Genomic DNA, 15502 nt, shown 5'->3' with positions numbered 1-15502 from the left:
ATAAAGGATTTTAAACATTCTGTCAAATAAACCGTCTTTTGAGTCGTTTCAAGGTTATGACATTTTTAAATGCTTATTAGAAAGAGAATCCAGTTCTGATTTACCAAGATTCGTGATAAATCAGCACTGAAAAAAAAAAAATATATATATATATATAAATTTTTTTTTTTTTTTTTTTTTTTTTTTTTTTTTCAGGGACTAATATATATGAGGGACTAATATGTAGGCCTACCTTTAAGGTATTACTATGCACTTATAACAGTAAATAGTGTACAAGGATGTAGCTTTTTCAATGGTAGACCGTCTCAGTGTTCAACTTTTTTCCACATTTTTGTCTGAGAGTGTAAAATGATGGTAACCGCACATTATTTAATAAAAGAGCTGGCATATTAGTCACAGGTTAAGTGTTTTAATAAAACGTTTTAATGTCAATTCAAATAGAATTTATAAACGGAGATAAAAGAAAAACAAAATAGCCTACTACCAGAACTGGGAGAAATTTGGAAAAACTGACCAAAAACTAGCTACTACATATAAAGAAAACATTCGAAAATAAACGTTAATGCATTGTTTTTGTTATTGCACGCGCGTAATAGCATAAAATAAGAGCCACGTTAATTATGTAGGCCTATGCATAAGCTAACGTTTCGTTCTGTTCATCTATTGTCTTCACTGACTTAAAAAGTAATCAATCAAGTTTGTCGTGTCTGTGCAGAAATCTATAAATGCCTGAGGTCGCAGGCATAAACAGATGGCTGGAATATTTAGTTACTATTGTCGCATAAACAGTCTGGCACTTTTTGTGTCTAAAGCTGCAGCTGTCGTCATGGCGTTATGATGTCATAACAGCAGAGGATGCGCTCAATGACGGTCACCAGAGCGCAATCAGACTGCAGCGCGACGCCACCTACCGGCGCACAGGTGGAACTACAGCAGCTCCGGACAAGCACTGGGGTCATTCAGCTTCAAACACTTGTTGAATGTCTCCAGGAACCCCAAAGAGCAAATACACTTGTCACATCTCCAATAGAACAAATACAGAGTGTAATTTCAAGAAGAAGAAATTTGACTATTCTATGACCTCATCTGCCCAGATGTTCTCAAAACCAATGTACCCATAATCTTCAGAAGTATTTTATATAAAACACTCTCATGGGAAAAAAAGGTAGAAAAGCCCTTTCAAAAGGTGCTAATGTGTACACTTTAGATACTAATGCGTACATTTAAGGTTCTATATTAATACGTGGGGGTAAATAAGTTACAAATGTATACCTTTTGAATAGGTACAACCCTAGTGACCTTTTTTGTAAAGAAAAAAAAATGAAATTCTGAGAGTGAACATATAGATGTTGGCTGTAATGTTCAAAAATGTTTGTCATTAAAGAAATAAAAAGAAGAACAAAAAAAGGAAATCCAGCAGGACAAGACAAAGATCACATTTTTGCAAATATATTATCAAGATATTTTATCAAAATATAAAAACATAAAAATAAAAATATTATAATTAAACATATTAATCACAAATATAATTACACATTGTATCATAGGATAATAACTTGAGAATTTTCCAAACAGTGTTATTTTAGTAACACTAAGATAAAACATTAAATAAAACTGAAATAATTGTACATTTACATTTTTGTATTATATTTTTTATTAATAAATGTTATTTTTATTTGAATTATTTGTTTTATATGTTATTTTGATTTGTGTGAATTGAAGTTGTATTAAAATTGATATATATATATATATATATATAATTTTGTCAAGTGAACTTAAATTAACAGTTATAATTATTTGAAGTAACATTTTTGATGGTTTTAATATTCATTTCAGTTTTGATTTTAATTAACTATAATAACCTTGGTTCCAAAGAGCATTATGTGCTTCAATGGAAGCAGGAAGATCATACTTTTCTTACATAGGTTTTCTGCATAATCTGAAATATTTCCTCATTTCACATCATAATTTTTCCAGGTTTAAATGGGGGGGATACATCCCAGATTTACAATGCAAAAATCAGAACTCACTGATTGATCTCTGCTGTCATAACAGACATATGCATGACATGAACATCGATTAAACACGAGAGAAAGCTGATCATTTGCTCTGGACCACTTCCACAATCAGAAAGCATCTTCCTGAGTACATTACCTACAAAAAGCAAGTCATCTTCCTCCTTGAATATCATTGATGCTGACCTACAGCAGCAGACTGCAGTCATTACCGAGGAAACCTGCAGACCGTCAGATCTTACCTTGTGTTCCCTGACGCTGATGTGTGACAGACAGACAGAACAGCAGCCCGGAGCAATGACATTGAAAGGTTGTCTCAACCCGGCGGAGGGAGAGAGAGATGCTGCCGCGTCCCTTCAGTGATGGAGCGCTTGACCTCTGGAGGTCAGCGGGGTCGCCATGCTCCCAGCCACACGCTCTGCTTCCCACTTGGGAAGTGTTTAACCGGAGCAGCTCCGGATCAATCTCTCTGTCTCTCTGCAGAACTGAATGCCGGCACCCACTTCCTGGTATGACACATTTAGGGATGATGCTTTGGGCTTCATTTGCATAAAAGGCAAAGTTCCAAGAAAGCAGGAGATCTGTGGACCAATCTTGGAAGCTTTTCAGATTCAGGAGATCAGCAGGATTCCTACAGGTTTATACCGATGGACACCAGTTATCGGAATCATTAATGGATAAGGTTTTTTTTTTTCCAAATCATTTTATAGGCATTGCATTTAAGAGGTTTTATTTTATTTCTAAGCATAACAGGAAAAACACATTCACTATAACATGTCCAAACCAGTTTCCCTAAAATATTTCCAGGTTTTCCGTGACTCTGGGAATTCGTATCACACACTGAACCATGAAAGATTGTTTGAAAAGCAGCAAAGTTGTTTTTGGAAAGTGAAATAAAATATAAATATTAGATAAAAAAAAAAAAAAAGAAGAAGAAGATTTGTTGAATTTGTTTATAAATGAATTGGGTTTTTTTTTTGGTACTAAGACTGAAATAAAAATTAGTTAAAGCTAGCTATGTTGGAATATTTATATATAAAAAAACAATAACAAAGTAATAAAAATGACAAAAGCACATAACAAAATTACTAAAAAAAACAATAAAGGTTAATTAATGTATTAATTTTATTAATATTTGTAATAGAAATAAAATCTAATATAAATATTAGATGAAAAGCTTAAAGAAAATGTTGCCTTGGCAATTAACTAAAATAAGTTATTAAAATTACTAAAATTAAACTGAAATAAAAAAAATAGTCTAATGGACATATTTAAAAAAAAAAGCTAATAAAAATGAAAAGCAAAACAACAACAACAACAAGAAAAAACATTAAAAGGAAATCTGAAAATATAAAAATCAGATGAAAAACAAACAAAAATTAGAAATGTTCCTTTGGCAACTAAGTAAAAGTAGTTTAGGTTGAAGCACTAAAACTACTAAAACTAAAACTGAAGTAAAAATAAAATCACAACAACAACAAACAAAAAAAACAACAACAAAAACTAACATTAATATGAAATCTGAAAATCTAAAAATCAGAGGGAAAACTTTTGGAAATTAGAAGTGTTGCTTTGGCAACTAAATAAAGCAAAGTACCACTGAAGTACAAAAAAATCTAAAACTAAATTAAAGTAATGGAAATAGAGAAAAAAAGAAATGACAAACAAAAATACAAAACCTATAATTAAAATAAAAACTGAAAATATAAAAATAAAAGCCAATTCAAAACATTTATAAATAGTATACTATTATATAAATAATACTAAAATAAAACTAAAGATGCATCTATTAAGTGCATACTTGAAACTTAGACATCATTTAGTGCCCAATCAAGAAGAGGTTTTATCACGATAAAGCTAAGTGTGGTGCATCAACACCCTTAAAAATGAAGCTTGTTTCTTGGCATCGATGGTTCCATGAAGAACCTTTAACATCATGGAATCTTTCCACTCCACAAAAGGTCCTTTATAGCAGAAAACAATTCTTTAGTCTATTAAAATGTTCTTCACACTAACAAAAAGTGGTTCTTTTAGGAAAAGATCACTGAAAGGTTCTTTGGTGAACCGAAAAGAGTTTTTCTGTGGCATCACTATGAAAAACCCTCCTCGGGAACCTTTCTTTTTAAGAGCAGCAGTGAGGCAGCTCACTAACCGACTCAAGTCAAAAAACAGCCCACAAGTCTTTATATATGGTTGGTTTGGTGCGTCTCATAGAAATAAATACAATAAAAACACACTGCAAGAGGGCAGAGAGAGCTCTCGGTCTGAAAACACACAGCGGTACAGTACAGGGACTGCTTGAGCTGTTTATAGCCAACAGTAAATTCACTTCAAAATGAGTTTGCAGCAACAGGCCGGTCACTCTTGCAGATAATGGAGTCTGGCTGAAGATCAGACACAACTCAACACTTCACTGAAACCTCTTTCCATCAGACGGCTGGCTGATCATTCAGTCCGATCTGAACATGAAGCTGACTCAAGATTCAGCTCTTGGCTGTTGAAGAATGGAGTATATTATATTGGAACAGACAGTTTAAAAATGCAGCAGCAAATCAATAAAAATCAATAAATAATGGCTCCTTAATTGCTGCTTGAGGAATTAGTGTAAAATGAAAACTACATTATTTGAGTTTTGGTTATATAGTGATAAACAATAAAACATGTCATTATTTTTTTTTTAAAAGTTGCAATATATACCTGCAAATCAGTGTCGCAATTTATGTACATACATTTACATTCATTTAAAGAAAATAAATGGTAACCAAAATAAAAGGAACAAATTCATTTCTAATTTTCTAATAACTAAAATGACTATTTAAAAATTATAATAAGTCCTAAAAATATGGCTTAAAAAAAAAAACATTAAACTAACTTATCTAATTTTCAGTTTAAGTACTAAAATGAATATTTAAAATTGGAATAATAAATACTAAAAAATATATATAAAAACTATAAATATATGAATTTACATTAATTATAAAAAGTTAATGTTACTGAAATAAAATATAAACAAACTAATTTCTAATTTTCAGAATAACAATAATAAATACTAAAAACAAAAACCATGTACATAAAAAACTGAAACTATTTCTCATTTTCAGTTAAGTACTGACCTTTGAAAGTGTCTATTAGAATAAAGAATTGGAATAAACACAGAAACTCTGGTGTTAGTTTGTGTTCGTGATCTGCGGAGAGACAAATGAGTTTTTATGAAACATTTCATCATCAGCAGTGATACATTCATTCATTTGTTCTTCTCCTTTATTATGATTTACAAAAACAAACCATTTAACTTAAAATAAGTTAAAAAAAAAGTTGCCTTGAACTGAAAGTCACTGAATATGTGTTGCAGACTGAGAGAAGACAGCTGGATGTGAGGAGATTTAAAAATATAAAAGAAAAAAAAAAAGAAAGAGTTAGAGTGAGAGAAAGCAAGAGAGAGCTTTTATCACGTTCTCCGGCCGTGTGCCGCTTGGATAAAGGCCCAAAAAATGCAGGGTGAAATATTCTCTCATGAGTTTTAAGGACGATGCTCAATGTAGAAAATCATATCAAATGTTGCCAATTAAAAAAAAAAAAAAAAAACATTCACACTTTTCTGTTTGTTCAATGTTCTAATAATCTTCGCTGTGCAAATAAATATTAGGAGAGAAACCTGCACTCAGTCACAGATGTTCTTGGATCACTTGGCTTTTCACAATATGACACAGCTCTTATTCTTGTTATAGTATGTTTCATATATATATGGGTGAATCACAAAAAACACATCCAGGTTTTATTTAACCCCAACATCAAAAGAAAATAAAAATGTATTATGCCTAAAATGACTATATTTTAGATAATTTCATGACAATTATTTACAATAAAGCATTCAGTAATGCATTACTCATTACTGTAATGTAGTATTACAATATAAAATACTGTAATAAAATGATTTATCAAATTAAAGGCAGTACAACTAACAATATCATCTATAAACTGAACTGAATAGTATTTTTTCGTATTACAGTAATGAGAATCTGTTTTTTTGCTGATTACGGTAAACTGTAAAATGTCAAAATTTTATTCAAAAGTAACAAAGTTATTGGTGGTTCTAAAACAGGCTTTAGCATAATACACAGTTTCTTTTTTTTTTCTTTTTTTTTTGTGGTGGGTGGTGTTGTTGGGTTTTTTTAGGTTATTAAATAATAACTTTCGTTAATTAGTCAAGTTTTTTTTGTAAGTTAAATAATAATAGGATAAAAAACAAAAGGTTGGATCTGACCGCGTCCCTCTGGAGAGACACAAAGTCTGCTTCTAAAACGCAGTTCAGCTCGTTGTGTCTTCAGATCTGTCACGTCATCCTGCGTAACATCCTCTTCCTCTTTTCCTTCATCTCTCTCTTTTCCTCAGCATTTTTCTCACGCTTTCTGCTGATTAAAAGCACGTCACGCGGACCTTGTGGAATGATCGCTCTGAAGTTCAGCGGTTTAAAAAAAAGCAACAGAAGAGTGTATTGTTCTCCCAGGGTTTGGCGCGCTCTCTGCGCTGTCTGTGTGTGTGTGTGTTGGTAGTGATGGGCAGGTTCAGCGCTGGGTCCACCGTGTCACAGATCAGTCTCCGGTGGGAGGGAAAGAGTGTGTGTGGACCGGGCCGGCGCAGGGCGGCGCGGCTGAGATGATGATGATGATGATGATGATGTGTAGATGTGTTGGGGATGTGGGCTGAGCTCTTACGAGTTATTGGTGGCGTTCTCGTTGCTCGGAGAGCTGGAGGAAGAAGAGGAGGAGGAAGAGGGGGTGAAGTTCATCCCTGATAGGCCGGGCGGATCCGTGGCTGTGTTCTGCCCGCTCAAACTCTTCCTGCACACTGGACACGTGTCATGCTGGGAAACACAGACTAAACATGTAACGCTGTTCTTTATATACACAAAGAACCCTGAAAAAAATACATTGTGGTTTCTGCAAAAAAAAAAAAAAACATTGATAATATTGATAAGAAATGTTTCTTGAGCAGCAAAGCAGCATTTTAGAATGATTTCTGAACAGTTTTATTTTAGTATCATCAAGATACTAGTAGTTTTTATTAATATTTTGAATTTCATTTTTAATTTTAGTTTTAGTAATTTTGGTGTGCTTGTCATTTTTTAAAAATATAAACTTTTTTATGTTTATATGATATTTTAATTTTAAACGTCTTTATAATTTTCATTCATTTTTAGTTAATTTTCTACATATATAATGGATTTTAGGTCATACTGTGGTAATACGAATAATATATAAACATTTAGATAATAATAATATATATAAAGTTATAATATCAACATTTAAATAGAAAAAAAAGTCTGAAATTGAGTCTAAACTTTAGGTTGACCGTTGACGTGCGCTAACAATCCCTCACTGAGCAATGACTAACTTCAGCTCTTTATTCCCATCCTGTTCGTTTTCTTGAAACAAAGTTAGAAGTGTCTTAGTTTGACGAGCATATTTCTGAAAGCCTGCCTTATTACTTTTACAGAAGTACTTTTTCAATGCAACACATGCATATTCATTTTAAAAGGTGCTGTATAACACGATGACCCCAAACACATCAGCAGCAGTTATTAGCACAAATTCAATTCGCAAACTCCTGCCTTTCTGTACAGAACCAGGAACCATGAAATTAATGTCACAAACTACAAACTGAAACAGACTTTATCTGGATCACTCATTAATATACACGGTCAAAAGTTGTCAATATTTTGAGCTAAGATGATTAAGTATGGAGAAATGAAATAAAACAGAAGAGAAACACACCTGCTCGAGCCAGGGAACGACACAGTCGTTATGAAAGAGATGATTGCAAGGAAGTTGTCTAACGTTCTCTCCTGCGCTGTAGTCTTCTTTACAGACAGGACACTCTAGACCAGCACCTGAACCAAAAAAAAACAAAAACACGTAAACGTCAAGGTTCAGGATTTATATTTATATGATGATGTTGAAAAGTTGAATACAATAATTATTTATTGGATTGTGTAGGTGTTATTTGTTACATAAACTATATATATAAAATTATTCAAAAGTTTGGGGTCACTTTTTTGAATAGAACAACATTTCTTTAAAATAGAAATCTTCTGTAACATAATCAATGTCTTTACTGTCGCTTTTGATCAATTTAATGCATCCTTGCTGAATAAAATAATTTCTTTAAAACCTTTTAGTGACCTCATGCTTTTGAGAACAATAGTATCTGTGTGTGTACTTATATTCTGTATAAACTATCTATAAACACTGCGTGTGTGTGTGTATTTACATATATTACATATTTTTAATATCTATCTTATTGCACAAAAGTGTTATTTTGCTCACAAAAAAAAGAGACATAAATACAGGAACTCTGTTCACAGCCGGTCTGACGTTAGCACCAAAAGGCGTGAATCTTTTAGAAAAGCAGTGTTTTGACGGCTGCAGCGATGGCTCTTTAAATGTGGATGAATTTAGAGATGCAGTGCTTCAGAGGGGGTTGACCACGTGGGACATCTAACCCTGTTTGAAGCACACAGATCAACTGATGCTGAGCTCCAGCAGTGTGTGCTCATGTATCAGACGTCTGTCTTCTTACCCACATGCTCCTGTGTTATCTGGACCGTAGGGAGACTCTTAATCTTCTCTTTGTCTGCCGGAGGGGGACCCGTATTTTCAAACTGATTTAATAACTACAGGACGACAACAGGGACAAAAAAGTGAGTATGTTTATCACAGAGCAACACAAGGCTCTGTAGAGTTTCATATTTCTTGTGGTTATAAAATAAAGCAATAAGCCATTTGAGACCTGAGTTATGATGGCATCTAATCCATTGGCACCCCATGCATAGTCCATTGGGTTTGAGTGCAGCACTCCCCTGTAGAACAGCAGTTTAGAGTCCAGTGATCAGCTGTGGTTTGTCACAGACTGAGAAATGACGTAAAGACAGAAAATTTCATTGGGGACTCACCATGGCCCCATCGCCACGTTTGGCATAGCTGTCGGAGCAATAATTCCATTAACTAACTGCTGAATGATTCTGTGAAAACAAAACAAATGAACAGTTTCAAACATTTTAACTTTTACACTGAAAAAAGGTTTTTTTTTCATATAGTTCACACAAGTGAATTTGATTAAAAATAATATAATTTTTTTTTTAATTATATTTATTATTATTATTATTTAAATTGTAAACATATCAATATAAATTAGTTGTATATAATGAAATATTTACTTTTGGCACATGGCAAGTTTCATTTTTGGTCTTTCGTAAGAAAATGTTTGGGCTCCTGTGGTTTACAGTAATGGCCCATGAAATATTTCCCCACACCTTTGACCAATGAATTTTCTGAGACTGATTACTAGGTAAGGTTTTAAAAATATTTGTAAATTTTATAATGAGCTGAGAATAACTAGAAGAAGAAGAAGAAAAAAAATTATATATATATATAAGTTAGGGATCAGTAAGACTTGTAATGTTTTTTTAAAGAAGTCTCTTCTGCTCATCAAGGCTGCATTTATTTGATCAAAAATGCAAAAAAAAAAAAAAAAACTAATCTTGCAAAATGTTGTTAGAATATAAAATAATGGTTTCTATTTAAATATCCTTTAAAATATAATTTATATCTGTGATGCAAAGCTGAATTTCCAGCATCATTACTCCAGTATAAAGTGTCACATGATCCTTCAGAAATCATTCTAATATGCTGATTTATTATTAGAATTATCAATGTTGGCAACAGCCAAATATTTTTTGGAAGCTGTGATACTTTTTTTCAGGATTCTTTGATAAATAAAAAGTTAAAAAGAACAGCATTTATTTAAAATAGAAATATTTTTTAACAATATACACTACCATTCAAAAGTTTGGGGGTCAGTAAATTTTTATTCTTTCTTTTATTGAAAGAAATTAAAACTTTCATTCAGCAAGGATGTGTTAAATTGACAAGAAGTGATAGAAAAGATTTCTATTTTGAATAAATGCTGTTCTTTTTAACTTTTTATTCATCAAAGAATCCTGAAAAAAGTATCGCTGTTTTTAAATTATTATTTGTCAGCACAACTGTTGCCAACATTGATAATTCTAATGATAAATCAGCATATTGGAATGATTTCTGAAGGATCATGTGACACTTTTATACTGGAGTAATGGCTGATTTAAATTCAGCTTTGCATCACAGAAATAAATGATATTTTAAAGGATATTAAAATAGAAAACATTATTTCATATTGTAACATTTGGGCAGATTACTGTTTTTTCCCTGTATTTTTGATCAAATAAATGCAGGCCTGATGAGCATAAGAGACTTCTTTAAAAAACATTACAAGTCTTACTGACCCCAAACTTTCGAACGGTAGTGTATATATACTTATTTATTATTATTATTGATTATCTTGACATTTTTAGACCTGGAAATCACATTTTTAACTCCTTATAATTTCCTGATTCCTTTCCCACTACAGTGGGAATACAGAACAGATCAATCTTCAATAATTTAATAAATTTTTTTTTTTTTTTTAAAGTTCAATAATTCAGAGTGCAAACCCAGCTGAATAAATCTGCAGTACAGTGCCATCTGCTGAATTCTCTCACCCTTCTAAAGTGGGTACACCCTCATGCCGCACTCCTTGTCTCCGGGGCACGTGTCGTCCCCGTGGCTGTCGGGCCCCGTAGCGCTGTCGTGAGGCCATCTCCCGCTCTCTGCGGTTCTCAGCGTCACGGTTATCTTCGGCTGGCAAACCCGCTCTGAAGTCGAAGCCCTCATCGAAGATCCCCAGAGCAAACTGGCGTAACCGTGCGGGAACGTAAACAAGTGCTGGTCCCACATTCTGACGGGTGAGAGGTAAAGCTTTCGTGAGTTCAATTTCACACACGATTTTCTTAATGTGGCGTCTGTGGTTTTCTATGCAGTACTGGAGGCCTGGAGAATATTCTACCATGCTTTCAACAATTTATGATTTGCATGCTTCCCATCTATTAACCATAGTCTAAATCTGTATGTTGCTCTGGATATGAGCATCAGTTAAATGCATATTGTCAAAGTTTGAATTGTGGGCCACACTGTACTCAATATATAAGGACCAAAGTTTGCATGCCAAGTGAACTCAGCAGCCAAAAGCAATTACAGAGACACAGTGGATGACAGCTCACCTCAAACGAGGGCCGATTTCTGTCATTAGAGGCTGTAGATGTGGACCCATTCTCTGAACTGAAAAGGCAAATAGCAAATGTAAATTCAGGAAACTTCAGCAAAAACAGTGATAGAAAAGATCAAATCTTCACATTATTGTTTTTTCTGTTTCTAATGCTTGTGAAAATCATTCACAGTCTTCATCAATGTAGCAAACAGATTTCCTGATGTGGAATTCCAACCAGAGACACAAGTTTGGGCAAAAACATAACGCGATGTTTCCAGATCCACAGCAGCAGGTCAGTACTTTACCTTCCCTCTCCAGGCAACTCCTCGATGAAGCCGGACTCACACCGCGGACAGATGTAATCCTGAAAACAGAAAACACCACCCACTGAATCAACTCACAAACTGTACTCACAGCAAATAAACATGTTGTACACTGAACACATTTTTTTTTTCACAAATGAATTCTGCAGAATGCCCTTAAAGGGTTAGTTCAGCCAAAAATGAAAATTATGTCATTAATGACTCACCCTCATGTCGTTCCAAACCCGTAAGACCTCCGTTCATCTTCGGAACACAGTATAAGATTTTAGATTTAGTCCGAGAGCTTTCTGTTCCTCCATTGAGAATGTATGTGGACGGTATACTGTCCACGTCCAGAAAGTTATATAAAAACATCTTCAAAGTAGTCCATGTGACATCAGAGGGTCAGTTAGAATTTATTGAAGCATCGAATATACATTTTGCTCCAAAAATAACAAAAATTACTTTTTTTTAAGCATTTTCTTCTCTTCCGGGTCTGTTGTGAGCGCGTTATTGGGTGCACCAGAGAACACGTCAGCAGCGTCGTACGTCGCGCCCAATAGCAGTCGCGCTCACAACAGACCCGGAAGAGAAGAAAATGATGAATAAAGTCGTAATTTTTTGTTATTTTTGGAGCAAAATTTATTTTCGATGCTTCAAAAATTCTAACGGACCCTCTGATGTCACATGGACTACTTTGAAGATGTTTTTTTTATTACCTTTCTGGACGTGGACAGTATACCGTACATACATTCTCAATGGAGGAACAGAAAGCTCTCAGACTAAATCTAAAATATCTTATACTGTGTTCCGAAGATGAACGGAGGTCTTACGGGTTTGGAACGACATGAGGGTGAGTCATTAATGACATAATTTTCATTTTTGGCTGAACTAACCCTTTAATTATATGCAGATTCCGCCTGGTCCTGTATCATGACCTCCGGCTGACCTGCAGGGCTCTGTCCTGTTCGTGCTCGTTCTAGAGGCTCCGCACAATAACAGCAGGATAATAACACCACAGAATGATGAAGAGACAAGCAAAAGAGCTTTGTGACACCTCCATCCATTCTCTTCCCTGCTCCCCTCTCAAACCTCGTACGAGTAGCAGAAAGATCTCTGGCCTCGTATTCCCTGACAGCTAGAGATGATAGTGCGTGTGAAACTGACGAGTGAAACCGGTCTCCTGACGTGTCCCAAAAATTAAGGCAGTTTAATAAATGACATCATCATTCTCCCACTGTACTAGCTTCATTTGTTATGAGCGTCAGCAGAAAGTTGTAGAGCCAGAGAGCGTGACAGGCTGCGTGTTAAACAACCACAAACCACCAGAGACACCAGTGTTATTTTAGTACAACCGAGACGCCTTTTAACATCTATTTATTTTTATTTCGAGTTATTTTATGATATACCGCCTTGGCAACTAACTGAAATAAGCATAAGGCTGCTCTTATAAGTAACAAAAGTGTGTGTGTGTGTGTGTGTGTGTGTGTGTGTGTGTGTTTTAATGGTTTACATTTGTAACTTTAGTTAACCCGATCCATATAAGTATTAATGTGTGATCTTAATCTGACATTACTCACAATAATTTCTAAAATGAATCAGCTGCTCTCATTACAAACAGTCTTCAGTTACAGTGAAGAAATCACAAATCACAGATCAGATACCAAACCCACATGAACACAGATCAATAGAATAAAACCAGCTTCTACATCAACATATCAGTGTGAGGCAAAAAGAACAAGAACGCTCGACTGACGTATAAAACAGATCCTCTGACCAGTCACTAAAACTAACCGGTGATCTCATATCAGTAACAAACAACTAGCTTATCAGACTTCAATTTATTATCAAAGATCATAAGATCAATGTAATACTATTTACAATAACAAGATAATGATCTCATATTAACCAGGCTTCTGTAAAAGCTAACCATATCAATCAATCGATCAATCAATGATCAGAAACCTAAAGCACACATAAAACAATCCATCTGCAACTGATCAACTTGCAAACATTGGTTATCATCACAACACTTGATATGATTTAACTAACTAGTAGCTGACTCAACGACACTAAGCACAGAAAATTAAACTTTGACCAGCTTAACCTACACACAGAAATACTAAGCTTGAAAGATTATTATAATTAGGCCGTGTTAAAAACACAAACACTAACCAGCTAACCGCTTAACAAACTGTTAACAAACACAAGACAAACATCAGCATCTAACCAACTATAAGCACTGGAATCCATCCGCCTCTTATTATTAGTTAATAAAATCTAACTAGTTGCTCTCTAATAACCACCAGTTTTCAGTTATAGCCAACTAAACTACATGACAAGACACAAAAATCAGGGATATGAACATCTCAAACAGTATTAACAGCACACTATTTAATAAACTACTTAACTAGTTAACTTACCCAGCTGCATTCATAACTAGTTCTCTGTTTAGAGCAAGTAAACCGCATGATCTACAGATCAGACAACTGAACCACTTGAGAAACACGAAGTCTTCTCGTGTCAGTGTTATATGATTCTCGACGACTAGTTAGTGAAGATACCGAGTTTGAGCCTCTGACAGGTTACACAGACAGCAGCGCTCTGGAACACTCTTTAATCTGCGCTCAGTTCTGCCAAGAGTCCGTCTGATTAAACTCTCGCCTCTCCAATTCAGTGTAAATCAATTAAATCCTCGTTTTAATCCTGAGTGTTGCTATTGGCAACCAGCAACCTGTTAGCCGTTAGCATAGCGAGCGCGGAGAAACGCGTGATAAATGAGGCCGTTTGTTCCGTTACACGCATCCATGCCGATTCGAAGCCTTCGGGGGAGGCTCGTTAAGACCGCGGCGTCTTACCGGGAGACGAGGGCTGATCTCTTCCGAACACCGGTGGCAGAAGAACCGGCAGGGCCGCGGGGGAGCTTCCGCCATCTTCGCTGTAGGACCGACTGAGGGCGAGAACGAGGCAAAGTACGGAAGCCCGGACGGAACACGAACTAGTACGTACGGACGACGGAACGCGTTTTAGAACAAAACAAAACAACAAAAAAAAACACACATTGCAAATTAGTTGTGGGTGTTTTACAATATTAATATATCAAATATTGAAACATTATAAAATTATATGCTATTGTGCAATGTGTAGGCTAGTTTTTAGATAATTCAGATTAAATCTATTTTTGTTTTTTTTTTTTTTTTTTACTGTTGTTTTATCTTATTTTATATTTGTTAACATTTATTTTTTAACCATGAGTTAAAAAAAAATAAAATAAAACTAAACTTTTTCTTATTGTACAACAGCTGGAAAGTGAAACACCTAGCGAGCGAATGAATGGAGAAAGAGGTCGACGAATGTATTTCCAGCCCATTGATAAACTCAAAGCAGAATCCATTTAAACCACCTTTAAAGACCTCATCATGATGAGTTATTTGTCAGAACCAACGTAACTGTTTTCATATACTGTACTGCCTACTGTTATATTTAATCGTATACAGAGATATTTTGTTATGAATATTTTAAATGTGTAATGCCATTATCATCCTGCAGATGGTGCTAAAGCATTTACAGCCTTTCAGAAACGCAAATATTACTAATTTAATAACATACTATTTGAGATCTCCTTCTTTAGTGAAACATTTAAATGTAAGATCTCCCTAAATTCAATGATACATAGAGGCTTTTTCCTTAATTAGTTTTTAAACTCATGTTTGAAATTAAAAGTTATGTATGAAACAGAAATGAACAATAAATAAAACATCAATAATTTCGTTCAGTTTCAAGGTTAATGTATTTAACTAAAAACAACACTAAACTGAAAACTTTTTAGTTACTGATATAATGTTAACTGGAATAAAAATAAAATACAAAAAAAAAAGCAAGAAAACCATTAAAAAAATATTAACTACCCAAGAAATTACTATTTTTTAAAACAAATCAAACCTAAACAGTAACAAACATACAAAAATAAAAAATATATATATATTAATAAAATGTAGCCTATAAGTGTCTCATGATACTTAACTTACTCAAGCAGCAATTTAAAACCCACCTGTATTTTGAAGC

The 15502-nt window shown here is 34.3% G+C and overlaps 2 pseudogenes; both read right to left on the bottom strand.

The window, feature by feature from the left end:
* Window positions 1–2940, bottom strand: part of LOC109109060 — a 54282-nt pseudogene extending 51342 nt beyond the window's left edge.
* A 3607-nt stretch (window positions 2941–6547) lies between these two features.
* LOC109109068 lies at window positions 6548–14447 on the bottom strand (annotated as a pseudogene).
* Between the last annotated feature and the right edge of the window lie 1055 nt (window positions 14448–15502).

This window comes from Cyprinus carpio, chromosome B2, assembly GCF_018340385.1.
Source record: "Cyprinus carpio isolate SPL01 chromosome B2, ASM1834038v1, whole genome shotgun sequence".
Taxonomy (NCBI): Eukaryota; Metazoa; Chordata; class Actinopteri; order Cypriniformes; family Cyprinidae; genus Cyprinus; species Cyprinus carpio.
This window is presented reverse-complemented; position numbering and strand designations above follow the sequence as displayed.